Raw genomic sequence first — 17,500 nt, forward strand, 5'->3', positions numbered from 1 at the left:
CCCCAAGGGCAAAATCTGTGAAACCGACATACCGTGAAGGTGTTTTGCACATGTGATGCCACTCTTGGGCATGATGTATGGTGACTGACGCATGTGGTGGAAGATGTAGAGGCACTACAGCACAAGGCAAGCAGCCATGCGTGCTCCGCAGCACACAATGGCAAGCAACTGTGTGCGACAGAGGGGATGACTGTCGGGACGAACGCGCTATGTACATGTTTTCACAAACTACACCTTCTTTGGAAATGTTGTACGTCGACTTGCACATATGGCATCAGAAGTGGGGGCATGGTAGCTCACGGTAGCCATCCTTGTGCTCCCAGCAGCCCACGAAGGCAGGCAACGATGTGCGGCAGAAGAGAGTGGCATTGCATGACAGAAGGGCTGACCATTCGCAAGCACGTCCACCTTCGTTGGGCATGCTGTGCCACGACTGGCACATGTTATAGCAGCTACGGGCACATAGCATGGGAGGCATGCAGCCTTGCTCGTCCAGTCGCATGCGGTGGTAGGCCTCGGCGCACACCAAGGGCCAACTCATCGAAACCCACGTGCCATTTCCCTTTTTTTACCATGTCATGGGTCTTTTGGGTTTGCCTACCATGCCCGCTCATTGTCTGCTGCCCCTCTGTCTGGCCCCTCAAAAATCACCCGGGGAGTGGCAACCCCCTCCCTCAAGGTAGCTCTTATGCTCTTTGCCCCTTTCCAGAAGGAGACATGACCCCCCCAAAAAATATACCAGTCTATTTTTTGAGCTTCAAATATCCAAATCAAATGAAACTTGGTATGAAATTAAGGAAAAATCCAAAGATTATTTATATATAAAAATCATAGTTTTTGGATAAATATTTATTTTTTTATTAATTTTTTAATATTAAAAAACATATTAAATTCAAAAAACTATAAAAAATCTCTTTTAATGTATTTTTCTAAAACCTAAATTTTGGATGTCTTTCAAAGATTGATAGAATGTTTTGAAAAAATATTGGACCATTCCAATATATTTTGATATTTTTTAATATTTTATGATTGAAACATTACGAAAAATACCCAAAAAAATGGAAATGCGGGGTTTAAGTGAAAATGATTGTACTTTGGGTGCCAAATAGCCAATTGCAAGGCTTTTCTAACCCAAAGGGATGTTTTGGACAACATGATTTAAAGACCCAAACTATGTCGTGCGGGCATGGCCTTGGCGTGTGCAGCAGTCCGTGCCTCGTGTGCAGCCGAAGGCCGCAAAGGAGCCCCTGTTGCATAGGCCATGGGGACCACGACAGCACTCATGTGTGAGCCATGGGTGTGCGGCTATGTGCACGGCGGACTGCAGCCATGGGTGATGCATGTTCGACCATGCAACGCAACCTTGCACGCGGCAGTGTGGCCGTGCCTACAACCTCGTGTGTGGCACTCCTGGCTAATCCCAAAACCAAGCGCCAGGCGAGGCAACGATGGGCGTGGCACATGCAGCCATGCATGCTACCTGGGGGGTGGTGTGAAGCAATGCACGCAACCTTGCGAGTGGTAGGGCAGCCAAGGGCATGGCATGTGCAGCCCTACTAGCAACCATGCACCCATTAGTGCAGCCAAACATGTGGCATGTGTGGCGTGGAACGTAACCTTGGGCACGACTATGCAGCCATCTGCTTGTCATGTGCGTCATGCCTGCAAACTTTTGCACAGCATGTGCGGCCATGCGCGAAACCGTGTGCAAGGCTTGTGCAGCCGTGGTCGTAGCCATGTGCGTGGAAGTGCGACACGGGCAGTCGCCCAGCACGCGCTGCCTGCACCATTGGCCAAAGCCATGTGCGACCGTGCCTACCACCTTGCATGCGGTTGAGCACCCTTTCCTGCAGCAATGTGCGTTGTTTCCTGCCACCTTAAGCGTTGTGTGCACCCTTGCCCCCCATGTGCGCGCGGTGGCCTGCACCCCTGCTCGCGATAGTGGAGCCTTACCCGCAATAGTGCCTGAGGTTGCATGCAACCATGTGTGCGGCATTGCAGCCACGCCCGTAGCCATGTGCGTGGCAGCCTGCCTTGAAGCAGCAACCTTGTGTGCGCTAGTGCAACCTTGCCCGCAGCGATGCCTACACCTTGTGCGTCCATGCCAGCTACCTTTCGCACAGTAGTGCAACCATGCTTGCCACCATGCACGCACATTGTGCGGCCCTGCGTGCGGTACTGTCGCCTTCTGCACAGCCTTCATATGCACTTAGGCACACTTAGGGGGGCACGCGTAGGAATTTTCATGGGCACGTATATGTGCACACTTGTGGCATTCAAGAGCACAATTAGGCGACACTTGGGCAACACTTGGGTGCACGCGTAGATACACTTATTCAACACTTGCGGGCACGTATAGGCACATTTAAGGCAACACTTGGGGCATTCAAGAACATGCACAGGCACACTTGGGTGCACACTTAGGCAATAGTTGTGGGCATCCATGGGCACAGTTAGGCAACACTTGGGCCATTCATTGTGCACATGTTGTCAACACTTGGGGTGTTGTGCGGCCATTCACTGTGTACACGTGGGCACACATAGTCAACACTTGGGCCATTCAAGAGCACGTTTTCACTGCTTTAGACCTTTCTAAGAAACCGCACCGGCACTTAGCACTTCCGCTAATGCTAAGTCCTAACCACCGTCCTTAAGGGACTAGGGAAGAGAAGAAGTGAACACAAGAGTGAGTTTGAGAAGAATGAACTTGTGTAGCACTAGAGAACTCTTGAGTACAAGGCTTAAGAACACATTTTCTTGGTTGAAAACTCTTGGTTGGTCCTTGGTGAGTGCTTTTGCCAAATAAAGCAAAACCTACCCCAAGTTCCAATGGATGGCTAAGATATTTACAAATATCCTCCATCCAACAGTTGGGGAGGAAACTAAAAGCTTCCCACCTCCTTAGAAGAGGTCTAGAAATCTCTCCCAGAATATCTCCTGTGAATATCTTCTACAAATATCTATAATAAAATATTTAATTTCACTACACCTTTGTAGAAAACTCTAGAACTTGGACCTTACTTAGCCCAATGGCCCAAGTCCATGGGCTTGGTGAGCTAGGCCCGTGGGCCTATGTTGGGTAGGTCCTGACACTCTCCCCCACCTAAATCTACGACGCCCTCGTCGCAACCTCATTGTGGTACTTTTATTCACGAGTCATCTCAGTTTGTCAGTTGTCTCCCATCTCGTCTCGCTCTCTGGTCACCCCTTCCACTTGACTAAATACTCCACGTAAGGAGATAGTTTGTGTCTCTGGATAATTGGATCAGCAATCAAATTAGCCTCCCTCTCTCAAGGAGTAACGTCGTGTGGTTGTCTCGGTTCTCTCGTTTGCATCTTCCTCTTTCTTGGCATGGATGGCTTGCTCCCAAATTCTCCTTGTCTTTCCCTCCCGTCCAAGGGAAAGTAAGCACCTAGCCCCTGGATGGTGTTGGAGAACTCCTTTAGTCCCAAGGTTCATCTCGACCCCTCGAGCAACATTACGTATGGGGCATTCTTTGGAGTTGATAGCCTTAAGACGCCCTTGGCCTAGGTTCCTTTGCCTCCTCCATCAAGGCAAGGTTGTGTGTGGCTCCTGTATCTACCTTCGCTTGTGTAGGCTTCCCATTGATGCACACATTTTCACACATCAACCCCTTTTGAGAGTTAAGGGCATTGACCCCTATCTCGGCCCTGGTGGCTCCACGCTGCATTGGGGACCCCATGTAAGGTGGCTCTTCCACTTGGCCCTCTTCCTCCAATAGGGCACTAAGAGCTTTCCTCCTGGGGCAATCCCTAAACCAATGTAGCTCATCACATACGAATCACTTGTCTCTAGGCTTGAGCCGATTCCTCTTATCATGCTTGTGCCTTAGTGCCTCTCCATTAGACATGTCATGAGAGGTAGTGGCTTCCCTCACCGCTATCCACCTACTCTTCCCATACTTCTCCAATACGAGCTTCCACCATATCCAACTCCTTTGCATTCTTGAGCCTTGAAGGTGGCAACCATCTCCTCTTGGTTACTTACTATGGTGTTAAGAGCACCTTGTAGGGACCCCTTGAGCTCCCCCATCGGGCCATCAAGCTCCTCCCCAATTTTCCACATGGCCTTTGAGCTCCTCCCACCTTTGCTCCGCGACATTCAGGCACCACTTTGCCTCGCCCAATACTTGCTCCCCTCGAGCTAAGCGAGGCTCCATAGTGACGCCAAAGTTGACGGACTTGCCTTTGCTCCTCCATTGCTTACTTGTGTAGGTGTTAGTCTCTATTCCATAGTTTTAGCTTGCCTGTCTCCTATCCCACAAGCTTGGCTCCCTCGCAACCGAAGCTCTGACCCCACAACTGTCATGGCCTTAGACCTTTCTAAGAGACCGTGCCAGCTCTTAGCACTCCCATTAGCACTATGTCATCCTAACCACCCTCCTTAAGGGACTTGGGAAGAGAAGAAGTGAACACAAGAGTGAGTACGAGAAGAATGAACTTGTATTGCACTAGAGAGCTCTTGAGTACAAGGCTTGAGAACTCACTTGCTCGGTTGAACACTCTTGGTTGGTCCTTGGTGAGTGTCTTTGCAAAATGAGGCAACACCTATTTGTAGGCACCCCAAGTTACAATGGATGGCTAAGATATTTACAAATGTCCTCCATCTAATGATCAGGGAGGAAACTAGAAGCTTCCCACCTCCTTAGTGGAGAACTCTAGAAATCTCTCCCAAAATACCTCCTATAAATATCTTCTAAAAATATCTATAATAAAATTATCTAGAGTTGCTAGACCTTTGTAGAAAACTCTAGAACTTGGACCTTACTTAGCTCAATGGCCTAAGTCCATGGGTCTTTGTTGGGTAGGTTGTGACAACGTGTACACTTAGTGGCACTAAATGTGCACACATAGGCACCCTTCACTTGGGCAACACGCATAACCATACTCAGGCAACCGTTGGGGCTGTTAACACTTAGGGGCATACATGGGGCCGCGCGTGGACAATCCAAGCCTCAGGAGGGTGTGGGGGGAAAGAAAAGGGGAAAAAGACGGGGGGACGAATCTCAGTGGATCCTGGTAGCAAGGCCACTCTGCCACTTACAATACCCCATCGTGTATTTAAGTCGTCTACAAAGGATTCTACCCATCGCCCGATAGGAATTACGCTTCAAGGCAGCCCACACAACACATCCACTGTGGGGGCTTGGCCATCGACACGTGCCTCTGGGGGCCAGAGGGCCCCTACTATGGGGCGACAAACCGGCGACGGGCACAGGCATCACTTCTTTAGCCTGGATTCTAACTTAGAGGCGTTCAGTCATAATCTGGTACACGGTAGCTTCGCTCCACTGACTTTTCAACCAAGCGCGATGACCAATTGTGTGAGTCAATGGTTCCTCTCGTACTAGGTTGAATTACTATCGTGACACTATCATTAGTAGGATAAAACTAATCTGTCTCACGACAGTCTAAACCCAGCTCACGTTCCCTATTGGTGGGTGAACAATCCAACACTTGGCAAATTCTGCTTCGCAATGATAGGAAGAGCTGACATCGAAGGATCAAAAAGCAACATCACTATGAACACTTGGCTTCCACAAGCCAGTTATCCCTGTGGTAACTTTTCTAACACCTCTAGCTTCAAATTCTGAAGGCCTAAAGTATCGATAGGCCGCGCTTTCACGGTTCATATTCGTACTGGAAATCTGAATCAAACAAGCTTTTACCCTTTTGTTCCACACGAGATTTCTGTTCTCGTTGAGCTCATCTTAGGACACTATTGTTATCTTTTAACAGATGTGCCATCCCATCAAAACTCCCCACCTGACAATGTCCTCCACCCGGATCGCCCTACCGAGGCGGGCCTTGGGTCCAAAAGGAGGGGCAGAGCCCCGCCTCCGACTCATGGAGTAAGTAAAATAGCGTTAAAAGTAGTGGTATTTCACTTGCGTCGTTTCCAGCTCCCACTTATCCTACACCTCTCAAGTCATTTCACAAAGTCGGACTAGAGTCAAGCTCAATAGGGTCTTCTTTCCCCACTGATTCGGCCAAGCCCGTTCCCTTAGCTGTGGTTTCGGTGGATAGTAGACAGGGATAGTAGGAATCTCATTAATCCATTCATGCACATCACTAATTAGATAACGAGGCATTTGGCTACCTTAAGAGAGTCATAGTTACTCCCGCCGTTTATCCGCACTTAGTTGAATTTCTTCACTTTGACATTCAGAGCACTGGGAAAAAATCACATTACGTAAGCATCCGCAGGGACCATCGCAATGCTTTGTTTTAATTAAACAGTCGGATTCCCCTTGTCTGTACCAGTTCTGAGCCGACTGGTAGAGGCCCGGGGGCCATTCCTAGTCCATCCCCTGAACGACACATGATGAACCACACTCACTGTGAAAGCAGCTTGAGCAGTCCACCGACAGCCGCCAGCAATGTCAGGATTGGGTAATTTGCGAACCTGCTGTCTTCCTTGGATGTGGTAGCCGTTTCTCAGGCTCCCTCTCCGGAATCGAACCCTAATTCTCCGTCACCCGTCACCACCATAGTAGGCCACTATCCTAGCATCGAAAGTTGATAGGACAGAAATTTGAATGATGCGTCGTCGGCACAAAGGCCATGCGATCCGTCGAGTTCTCATGAATCATCAGAGCAGCGGGCAGAGCCCGCGTCGACCTTTTATCTAATAAATGCATCCCTTCCAAAAGTTGGGGTTCGGTGCACATATTAGCTCTAGAATTACTACGGTTATCTGAGTAGCAGATACCATCAAACAACCTATAACTGATTTAATGAGCCATTCGCAGTTTCACAGTCTGAATTAGTTCATACTTACACATGCATGGCTTAATCTTTGAGACAAGCATATGACTACTGGCAGGATCAACCAGGTAACTTTCCTTCATGACGCCAAAGTACTGTATGAGCCACATCCCCAATTATGCATTGGGTGATGCTGCTCCATACATTAATGGCAGTTTATTGTTCTTGTGCAACGAGGCACAACCAAGGGATTCAAGAGGACACACACACACATCCACCTTGCCCCACAAAATGTCCTGCATACTAGAGCACAAACAGTGCAAGTGCACCACTGACATAAAGAAAGCGGACATATGCATTGTATGCCAAGCCACCTCACACCAACCACAAGGGCAGGCAAGAGGGATGAAATGAGAGTGAAGGGGCAGCATCTTTCCATCCAACTAGGTAAGCAACACAGGAACAATTTTCATGCTCTTGACAAAGACACTTTTGGCCCATCGCGACCCATAGAGGTATCTGTGCATAGTGGCTCAATACACAAGCAAAGACCCCACAACCACAAGAAAAACAATAGCCACTCATGTGCATTGCGTCCACTACTGATACAATCCACCACAAACCTACTAAAACGTAATAAGGATTTGGTAGAAGAAAAATCAATAGCCCCACTAAGCACGAAAATCTCAACAATCAACAGGGGTCGAGGGACTCGAGATCTATCTCCACCTACAAGCTTGTAACCTACGTTCTCCAGAGACCCGCAATAATGTCGTATTATAACACTTGCGGCAGGAGCCATGCAAACATCTCTGCACCTTGGCACAACTTAGAAACACGATTTGCCAAATAGCAAAGGCCACAAGACCGAGTATGAGAAAGCTCTGGCAAGCAACAAACCCACGATAATGCAAATTTTTTAAATGAACAAGGGGAGGGGGGAAGGGACATGTGATTTGTCTCCACTTGCAAGCTTGCAACCTATGTTCATCAGAGACCCACGTTAATGCCGTATTATAACACTTCCGATAGGTGGCATGAAAACACCTCTGCACCTAAGCACGAAAACACATTTCTCCAAATACCATAAGGCCACAAAATTGAGCATAAGAAAACTCTTGCAAGCAACAAACCCACAAGAATGCAATTTTCTTTTTAAAAACAAAAGTGGGGGGGTAGGGGGAGGGACTCGTGATCTGTCTCCACCTGCAAGCTTGCAAACCTATGTTCTCCAGAGACCCACGTTAATGTCGCATTATAACACTTGTGGCATGAGGCATGCAAACACCTCCGCACCTAGGCACGACTTAGAAATGCATTCCTCCAAATACCAAAGGCCACAAAATCGAGCTTGACAAAACTCTTGCATGCAACATACCCACGTGAATGGAAATTTTTTTAAAAAGCAAGGAGGGGGGAGGGACTCATGATCTACCACCACCTGCAAGCTTGCAACCTATGTTCTCCAGAGACCCATGTTAATGTTGTATTATAACACTGGCCGCAAAAAGGCATGCAAGCACCTCCACACCTAGGCACGACTTAGAAATGCACTTCTCCAAATAGCATAGGCGACAAAACTGCCAATGGAAAAACCCTTGCAAGCAACAAACCCACGATAGTGCAATTTAAAAAGACAAAAAACAATGGGATGGGGGGAAGGGACCAACACAATATTTATTGTGCACATTGACTTGACCAATGATTCCATCAAATGTAGAAAACACCCCACTCCTTGTACCATGGCCTACATATGACAACAAGCCAAAGAGCAAAGGGGGGTGGAAATGCGTGACTACGACCACGCTCGTAAAAAATGGCACTAGCACAACTGCATATGGCGGGAAGCATAGCACGCCAAACTGCCATGGTGCCTAGAAGGGATTAATCAACGGGGCCAACGCATCATTTCTATGTTTTTCACATGCCATAATTCCCTTGGGCATGTTGTACAAAAACTAGCAAAAGTGGCAGTAGGCTGCGATGAGGCTCTAGGTGCAGTGTGCAGGCAGCCATGCAAACCCACCAGCACGCATTGGCCGGCCAAGGTGCAAAACAAGGGGCTAATCATCCGGACCATCATGCCATGTTGCTATCCTTCACATGCCATGCAACTCTTGGGCATGCTGTGTGGCTACCGGAGTAGGTGGCAGCAGCTATGCAGGGAGCCATGCACGCCTAGCAGCACACATCAAAGGTAATAATCGGAACCAACATGCCTTGATGGTGATTTTCACATGCCAAGCCTATCTTGGGCATGCCATGCGGCTACGGGCGCATCTGGCAGTAGCTGTGGGGGCACGGCAGCACAAGGTAGGAACCCTTGCGCACCCAACAGCCCAGGGTGGCAGGCAACGGTGTGCGACAGAGGGGCTGAACATCAGGACGCATTGGCCATTTACTTATTTTCAAATGCCGTGCCTCTCTGGAAACTACTGTACAGCTACGGACACATGTGTCAGCAACTATGGAGGCATGGCAACAGTAGGTAGGGAGCCATAGGCACCCAGCAACACACGGTTGCAGGCAGTGGTGTGCGGCAGATGGGCTGACCATCTAGACAGACAAGCTATGTACTTGTTTTCACATACATTCCAAGCCTTTGTTGGGCTTTCTTTGCAGCTATGAGCGCAAGAGGCAACAGCTGTCGAGGCATAGCGATATATATTAGGCAACCACGAGGGCCAACCAGCACACCATGGCAGGCGCAATGCACATCTAGGGCCAAATATTCAAAACCAACATACCGTGAAGGTGTTTTGCACAGGCGATGCCACTCTTGGGCATGCTGTATGGTGACAGACGCATGTGGTGAAAGATGTGGAGGCACTGTAGCGCAAGGCAGGCAGCCATGCGCACCCAATAGCACACAAGCAACTGTGTGCGGCAGAGGGGATGACTGTTGGGACGGATGTGCCATGTATATGTTTTCACAAGCCACACCTTCCTTGGAAATGCTATGCATCGACGGGCACATGTGGTAGCAGAAGTGGGGCGTGGCAGCACATGGTAGGCATCCATGTGCGCCCAGCAGCCCACGGTGGTAGGCAACGTTATGCGGCAGAAGGGGCCCGCTCATTGTCTGTTGCCCCTCTATGTGGTCCCTTGAAAATCACCTAGGGAGTGGCACCCCCCTCCCTCAAGGTAGCTCTTATGCTCTTTTCCCCTTTCCAGAAGGAGACATGACCCCCCAAAAAAATATACCAGTTTATTTTTTTAGCTTAAAGTATCCAAATCAAATGAAACTTGGTATGAAATTAAGGAAAAATCCAAAGATTATTTTCATATAAAAATCATAGTTTTCTGAAAAATATTTATTTTTTATTAATTTTTTAATATTAAAAATATATTAAATTCAAAAAACTATGAAAAATCCATTTTAATGTATTTTTCTAAAAACTAAATTTTGGATGTCTTCCAAAGGTTGATAGAATGTTCTAAAAAAATATTGGATCATTCCATCATATTTTGATATTTTTTAATATTTTATGATTGAAACATTACGAAAAATACCCAAAAAAATGGAAATGCGGGGTTTAAGTGAAAATGATTGTACTTTGGGTGCCAAATAGCCAATTGCAAGGCTTTTCTAACCCAAAGGGATGTTTTGCACAACATGATTTAAAGACCCAAACTATGTTGTGTGGGCATGGCCTTGGCATGTGGAGCAGTCGGTGCCTCGTGTGCAGTCGAAGGCCGCAAAAGAGCCTCTGTTGCATGGGCTATGGGGACCACGGCAGCACCCATGTGTGAACCATGTGCGTGCGGCTATATGTATGGTGAACTGTAGACGTGGGCACGAAAGTGCAGTAATGCGTTCAACCTTGTGTGCGCCATGTGCTGAAATGCCCGTGGCATGTGCGGCCATGCTAGCCATCATGATCGACGCATGGGAGGCTATGCCAGCGAACTAACGTGCAACCTTACGCATGGCGGTGCAGCCATGGGTGATGCATGTGCGACCACGCAACACAACCTTGCGCATGGCGGTGCAGCCGTGGGTGATGCATGTGCGACCACACAACACAACCTTGCGCATGGCGGTGCAGCTGTGCCTGTAACCTCATGCATGGCACTTCCGGTAAATCTTGAAACCAAGCGCTTGGCGAGCCAGCGATGGGCGTGGCACATGCAGTCATGCATGCCACCTAGGGGGTGGTGTGGAGCAATGCACGCAACCTTGCGAGTGGTAGGGCAGCCAGGGGTGCGGCATGTGCGGCCATGCCAGCAACCCAACTCCCGTTAGTGCAGCCAAACGTGTGGCGTGTGCGGCATGGAACATAACCTTGGGCGCCGTTGTGTAGCCATCTACGTGTCATGTGCTCCATGCCTGTAAACTTTCACGCAGCATGTGTGGCCTCGCATGAAACCATGTGCGAGGCTTGTGCAGCCATGGTCGTAGCCATGTGCGTGGAAGTGGGCACGGGCAGTAGCCTAACGTGTGTTGCCTGCACCATTGACCGCAGCCATGTGCGGCCGTGCCTACCACCTTGTGTGCGGTTGAGCACCCTTTTCTGCAGCAATGTGCGTTGTTGCCTGCCACCTTACGCGTGGTGTGCACCCTTGCCCCCAGCCATGTGCGCACGATAGCCTGCACCCCTACTCGCGATAGTGGAGCCTTACCCGCAATAGTGCCTGAGGTTGCGTGCAACCATGTGTGCGGTATTGCAGCCACGCCCGCATCCATCCATGTGCGTGCTAGCCTGCCTCGATGCTAGTAGCCTTGCGTGTGCTAGTGCAACCTTGCCCACAGCGATGCCTACACCTTGTGCATCCATGCCAGCTGCCTTCCGCGCGGTAGTGCAGCCATGCCTGCCACTATGCACGCACATTGTGCGGCCCTGCGTGCGGTACTGTCGCCTTGTGAACTGCCTTCATATGCACTTAGGCACCCTTAGGGGGGCATGCGTAGGCATTGTCATGGGCACGTATATGTGCACACTTGCGGCATTCTAGAGCATAATTAGGTGACACTTGGGCTACACTTGGGTGCACGTGTAGACACACTTATTCAACACTTGCGGGCACATATAGGAACATTTAAGGCGACACTTGGGGCATTCAAGAGCATGCACAGGCACACTTGGGTGCACACTTAGGCAAAAATTATGGGCATGCATTTGCACAGTTAGGCAACACTTGGGCCATTCATTGTGCATGTGTAGTCAACACTTGGGGTGTTGTGCGGCCGTTCACTGTGTACACGTGGGCACACGTAGTCAACACTTGGGGGCACGCGTAGGCACACACTTGGGCCATTCAAGAGCACGTTGTCACTACTTTAGACATATCTAAGCAATCGTGCCAGCACTTAGCACTTCCACTAGCACTACGTCAGCTTAACCACCCTCCTTAAGGGACTAGGGAAGAGAAGAAGTGAACACAAGAGTGAGTTTGAGAAGAATGAGCTTGTATAGCACTAGAGAACTCTTGAGTAAAGGCTTGAGAACTCACTTGCTTGGTTGAACACTCTTGGTTGGTCCTTGGTGAGTGCCTTTGCCAAATGAGGCAACACCTACCCCAAGTTACAATGGATGACTAAGATATTTACAAATGTCCTCCATCCAACGGTTGGGGAGGAAACTAGAAGCCTCCCACCTCCTGAGCGAAGCTCTAGAAATCTCTCCCAAAGTATCTCCTGTGAATATCTTCTACAAATATCTATTGTTACTAGACCTTTGTAGAAAACTCTAGAACTTGGACCTTACTTAGCCCAACGGCCTAAGCCCATGGGCTTGGTGAGCTTGGCCCGTGGGCCTATGTTGGGTAGGTCGTGACACTCTCCCCCACCTAAATCTGTGACGCCTTCATCGCAACCTCCTTGTGGCACTTTTATTCACGAGTCATCTCAGCATGCCAGTTGTCTCCCACCTCATCTCGCTCTCTAGTCGCCCGTTCCCCTTGACTAAATACTCCACGTAAGGAGATAGCTTGTGTCTCTGGATGATTGGATCAGCAACCAAATTAGCCTCCCTCTCGCAAGGAGTAACGCCTATTAGGGTTCTTGTTGTAGTCATATAACTTGAGCCTTCTACAACATCGTCCGGTTGTCTCCATTCTCTCGTTTGCATCTTCCTCTTTCTTGGCATGGATGGCTTGCTCCCAAATTCTCCTTGTCTTGCCCTCCCGTCCAAGGGTAAGTAAGCACCTAGCCCCTGGATGGTGTTGGAGAACTCCTTTAGTCCCAAGGTTCGTCTTGACCCCTCGTGCAACGTTACGTATGGGGCATTCTTTGGAGTTAATAGCCTTAGGACGCCCTTGGCCCGAGTTCCTTTGCCTCCTCCATCAAGGCAAGGTTGTGTGTGGCTCTTGTATCTACCTTCACCTATGTTGGCTTCCCATTGATGCGTACTTTTGCACACATCAACCCCTTTTAAGAGTTAAGGGCCTTGACCCCTATCTTGGCCCTGGTGGCACCACGCTGCATTGGGGACCCCATGCAAGGTGGCTCTTCCTTTTGGCCCTCTTCCTCTAATAGGGCACTAAGAGCTTTTCTCCTGGGGCAACCCCTAAACCAATGTAGCTCATCACATAGGAATCACTTGTCTCTTGGCTTGAACTGATTCCTCTTATCACACTTGTGCCTTAGTGCCTCTCCTTTAGACATGTCATGAGAGGTAGTGGCTTCCTTCGCTGCTGTCCTCCTACTTTTCCCATACTTCTTCTCTAATACGAGCTTCCACCTTATCCAACTCCTTTGCATACTTGAGCCTTGAAGGTGGCAACCATCTCCTCTTGGTTACTTACTATGTTGTTGAGAGCACCTTGTAGGGACCCCTTGAGCTCCCCCATCTGGCCATCAAGTTCATCCCCACTTTTCCACAAGGTCGTTGAGTTCCTCCCCACTTTCCTACGTGACATTCAGGCACCTTTTTGCCTCGGCCAATACTTGCTCCCCTCGAGCTAAGCGAGGCCCCATAGCAACGCCAAAGTCGATGGACTTGCCTTCGCTCCTTCGTTGCTTACTTGTGTTGGTGTTGGTCTCTATTCCACAGTTTTAGCTTGCCTGTCTCCTATCCCACAAGCTCTGACCCCACAACTATCATGGCCTTAGACCTTTCTAAGAGACCGCGCTGGCTCTTAGCACTCCCACTAGCACTAAGCCAGCCTAACCAACCTCCTTAAGGGACTTAGGAAGAGAACAAGTGAACACAAGAGTGAGTTTGAGAAGAATGAACTTGTATTGCACTAGAGAGCTCTTGAGTACAAGGCTTGAGAACTCACTTACTCGGTTGAACACTCTTGGTTGGTCCTTGGTGAGTGTCTTTGCCAAATGAGGCAACACCTATTTATAGGCACCCCAAGTTACAATGGATGGCAAAGATATTTACAAATGTCCTCCATCTAATGATCGGGGAGGAAACTAGAAGCTTCCCATCTCCTTAGTGGAGAACTCTAGAAATCTCTCCCAAAATACCTCCTATAAATATCTTCTAGAAATATCTACAATAAAATTATCTAGAGTTGCTACACCTTTGTAGAAAACTCTAGAACTTGGACCTACTTAGTCCAATGGCCTAAAAGTCTATGGGCCTTTGTTGGGTAGGTCGTGACAAGGTGTACACTTAGTGGCACTCAATGTGCACGCATAGGCGCACTTCACTTGGGTAACACGCATAACCATACTCAAGCAACCGTTGGGGCAGTTAACACTTAGGGGCATACCTGGGGCCATGCATGGACAATCCTAGCCTCAGGAGGGTGTGGGGGGAAAGAAAAGGGGAAGAAGTCGAAGGGCATATCGATGCGACACAGGCCGAATCTCAGTGGATCGTGGCAGCAAGGCCACTCTGCCACTTACAATACCCCGTCGCGTATTTAAGTCGTCTGCAAAGGATTCTACCCATCACCCGATAGGAATTATGCTTCAAGGTAGCCCACACAACACGTCCACTGCGGGGGCTTGGCCAAGGACACGTGCCTCTAGGGGCCGGAGGGCCCCTACTATGGGTCGACAAATGGGTGATGGGCACAGCCGTCGCTTCTTTAGTCTGGATTCTGACCTAGAGGCATTCAGTTATAATCCGGCACATGGCAGCTTCGGGCCACTGGCTTTTCAACCAAGCGCGATGACCAATTCTTTGAATCAATGGTTCCTCTCGTACTTGGTTGAATTACTATTTCGACACTATCATCAGTAGGGTAAAACTAACCTTTCTCACGATGGTCTAAACCCAGCTGACGTTCCCTATTGGTGGGTGAACAATCCAACACTTGGCAAATTTTGCTTCGCAATGATGGGAAGAGCCGATATCAAAGGATCAAAAAGCAACGTCGCTATGAACGCTTGGCTGCCACAAGCCAGTTATCCCTGTGGTAACTTTTCTAACACCTCTAGCTTCAAATTCCGAAGGTCTAAAGGATCGATTGGCCACGCTTTCATAGTTCGTATTCGTACTGGAAATCAGAATCAAATGAGCTTTTACCCTTTTGTTCCACACGAGATTTCTGTTCTTATTAAGCTCATCTTAGGACACCTGCGTTATCTTTTAACAGATGTGCTGCCCCAATCAAAATCCCCACCTAACAGTGTCCTCCACCCGAATCGCCCCGCCGAGGCAGGCCTTGGGTCCAAAAGGAGGGGTAGAGCCCCACCTCCGACTCACGGAGTAAGTAAAATAACGTTAAAAGTAGTGGTATTTCACTTGCGCCGTTTCCAGCTCCCACTAATCCTACACCTCTCAAGTCATTTCACAAAGTCAGACTAGAGTCAAGCTCAACAGGGTCTTCTTTCCCTACTGATTCTGCCAAGCCCGTTCCCTTGGATGTGGTTTCGCTGGATAGTAGATAGGGACAGTGGGAATCACGTTAATCCATTCATATGTGTCACTAATTAGATGATGAGGCATTTGGCTACCTGAAGAGAGTTATAGTTACTCTCACCGTTTACCCATGCTTGGTTGAATTTCTTCACTTTGACATTCAGAGCACTGGGTAGAAATCACATTGCGTGAGCATCCGCAGGGACCATCACAATGCTTTGTTTTAATTAAATAGTCGGATTTCCCTTGTCCGTTCTAGTTCTGAGTCGATTGTTCGATGCCCAGGGGCCGTTCCCAGTCCGTCCCCCGATCGACACGCGGTGACCCACTCTTGTCGTGAAAGATCTGCACCGATGGCTACTCCGCCTGGGCTCACACCCCAGGTTTTACGGTGACCGCCATGCCTTCCTACTCATCGGGGCCTGAGAGTTGCCCCGACGGCCAGGTATAGCTTGCACGCTTCAACGCCATCCATTTTCAGGGCTAGTTGATTCCGCAGGTGAGTTGTTACACACTCCTTAGTGGATTTTGACTTCCATGACCACCGTCCTACTATCGTATTTGACCAGCACTCTTTGTGGGTTCAAGGTTAGCATGTAATCCAGCATCGTAACCCGACTTTCAGTTCATCCCGCATCGCCATTTATGCTTACAAAAAATGGTCCACTTGGAGCTCTCGATTCCATGGCGCGGCTCAACGAAGCAGCCACGCCATCCTACCTATTTAAAGTTTGAGAATAGGTCGAGGGCGTTGCGTCCCCAATGCCTCTAATCATTGGCTTTACACGATAGAACTCGCCCGTGGGCTCCAGCTATCCTTAGGGAAACTTTGGAGGGAACCAGCTACTAAATGGTTCGATTAGTCTTTCGCCCCTATACCCAAGTCAAACGAACGATTTGCACGTTAGTATCACTATGGGTCTCCACCAGAGTTTCCTCTAGCTTCGCCCCGCTCAGGCATAGTTCACCATCTTTCAGGTCTCGATAGGTATGCTCTCACTCAAACCCTTCACAGAAGATCAAGGTCGGTCGGTGGTGCAACCCACAAGGGGATCCCACTAGTCAGCTTCCTTACACCTTATGGGTTTTACTCACCCGTTGACTCGCGCACATGTCAAACTCCTTGGTCCGTGTTTTAAGACGGGTCGAATGGGGAGCCCGACAGGCCGATACCCAGAGCATGCAGCTGCCAATAGGCATACCATCGAGGCGCACGCTGCCTACCATGATCACGGCGATGACATCACCTCAAGCATAACACGATAACCAAAGCTTGGGATGCTGCCTCAATCGACATCGGTCGGACCACCTATTAACCGTTTCGCAACCGATTGAGATGCATCACCGGCCCCCATCCGCTTCCCTCCTAAGAATTTCAAGTACTCGTTGACTCTCTTTTCAAATTCCTTTTCATCTTTCCCTCATGGTACTTGTTTGCTATCGATCTCTCACCCATATTTAGCCTTGGACGAAATTTACCGCCCAACTGGGGCTGCAATCCCAAACAACCCGACAGCGCCTCGTGGTGCGACAGGGTCCAGACACGATGGGATTCGCACCCTCTCTGGCACCTCCTTCTAGGGGACTTGGGCCTAGTTCGCCGTTGAGGACGCTTCTACAGACTAAAATTCGAAAGACAAAGCCGCCCGATTCTCAAGCTGGGCTCTTCCCGGTTCGCACTCCGTTACTAAGGGAATCCTCGTAAGTTTCCTGTCCTCTGCTTATTGATATGCTTAAACTCAATGGGTAGCCCAGCCTGACCTGGGGTCGCATTTGAAATGCCATCGAATAGCAATCAGGCCACCAGAGCCCAATGGGAGCAGAACATGCACACGATGTCCAAACAATGGCAAAGTGGCTCGACCCACCACTCATCGTGACGCTTGCCACACAAGGAGCCCTTGGCTTTGGGCCAACCACACCTCGAGTAGAGACACATGGGACCAATCTTCGCTTCGAACCACCACCACAAGGGGTAAAGGAGGTGGGGCAACATGACGCGTGATGCG

At 49.2% G+C, this 17,500-nt stretch overlaps 1 non-coding gene and 1 pseudogene across 1 annotated transcript in view; both read right to left on the minus strand.

Annotated features, from left to right (window-relative positions):
- Positions 1 to 14,465: 14,465 nt before the first annotated feature.
- On the minus strand, positions 14,466 to 17,261 carry LOC122090404 (annotated as a pseudogene).
- A 232-nt stretch (positions 17,262 to 17,493) lies between these two features.
- Positions 17,494 to 17,500, minus strand: part of LOC122090409 — a 156-nt gene continuing 149 nt past the window's right edge. Inside the window, exon 1 of the ribosomal RNA XR_006143630.1 lies at positions 17,494 to 17,500. This exon is cut by the window's right edge and continues 149 nt beyond it. This is a non-coding gene — a ribosomal RNA (5.8S ribosomal RNA).

Source organism: Macadamia integrifolia, chromosome 9 (genome assembly GCF_013358625.1).
Source record: "Macadamia integrifolia cultivar HAES 741 chromosome 9, SCU_Mint_v3, whole genome shotgun sequence".
In the NCBI taxonomy this organism is placed as follows: Eukaryota; Viridiplantae; Streptophyta; class Magnoliopsida; order Proteales; family Proteaceae; genus Macadamia; species Macadamia integrifolia.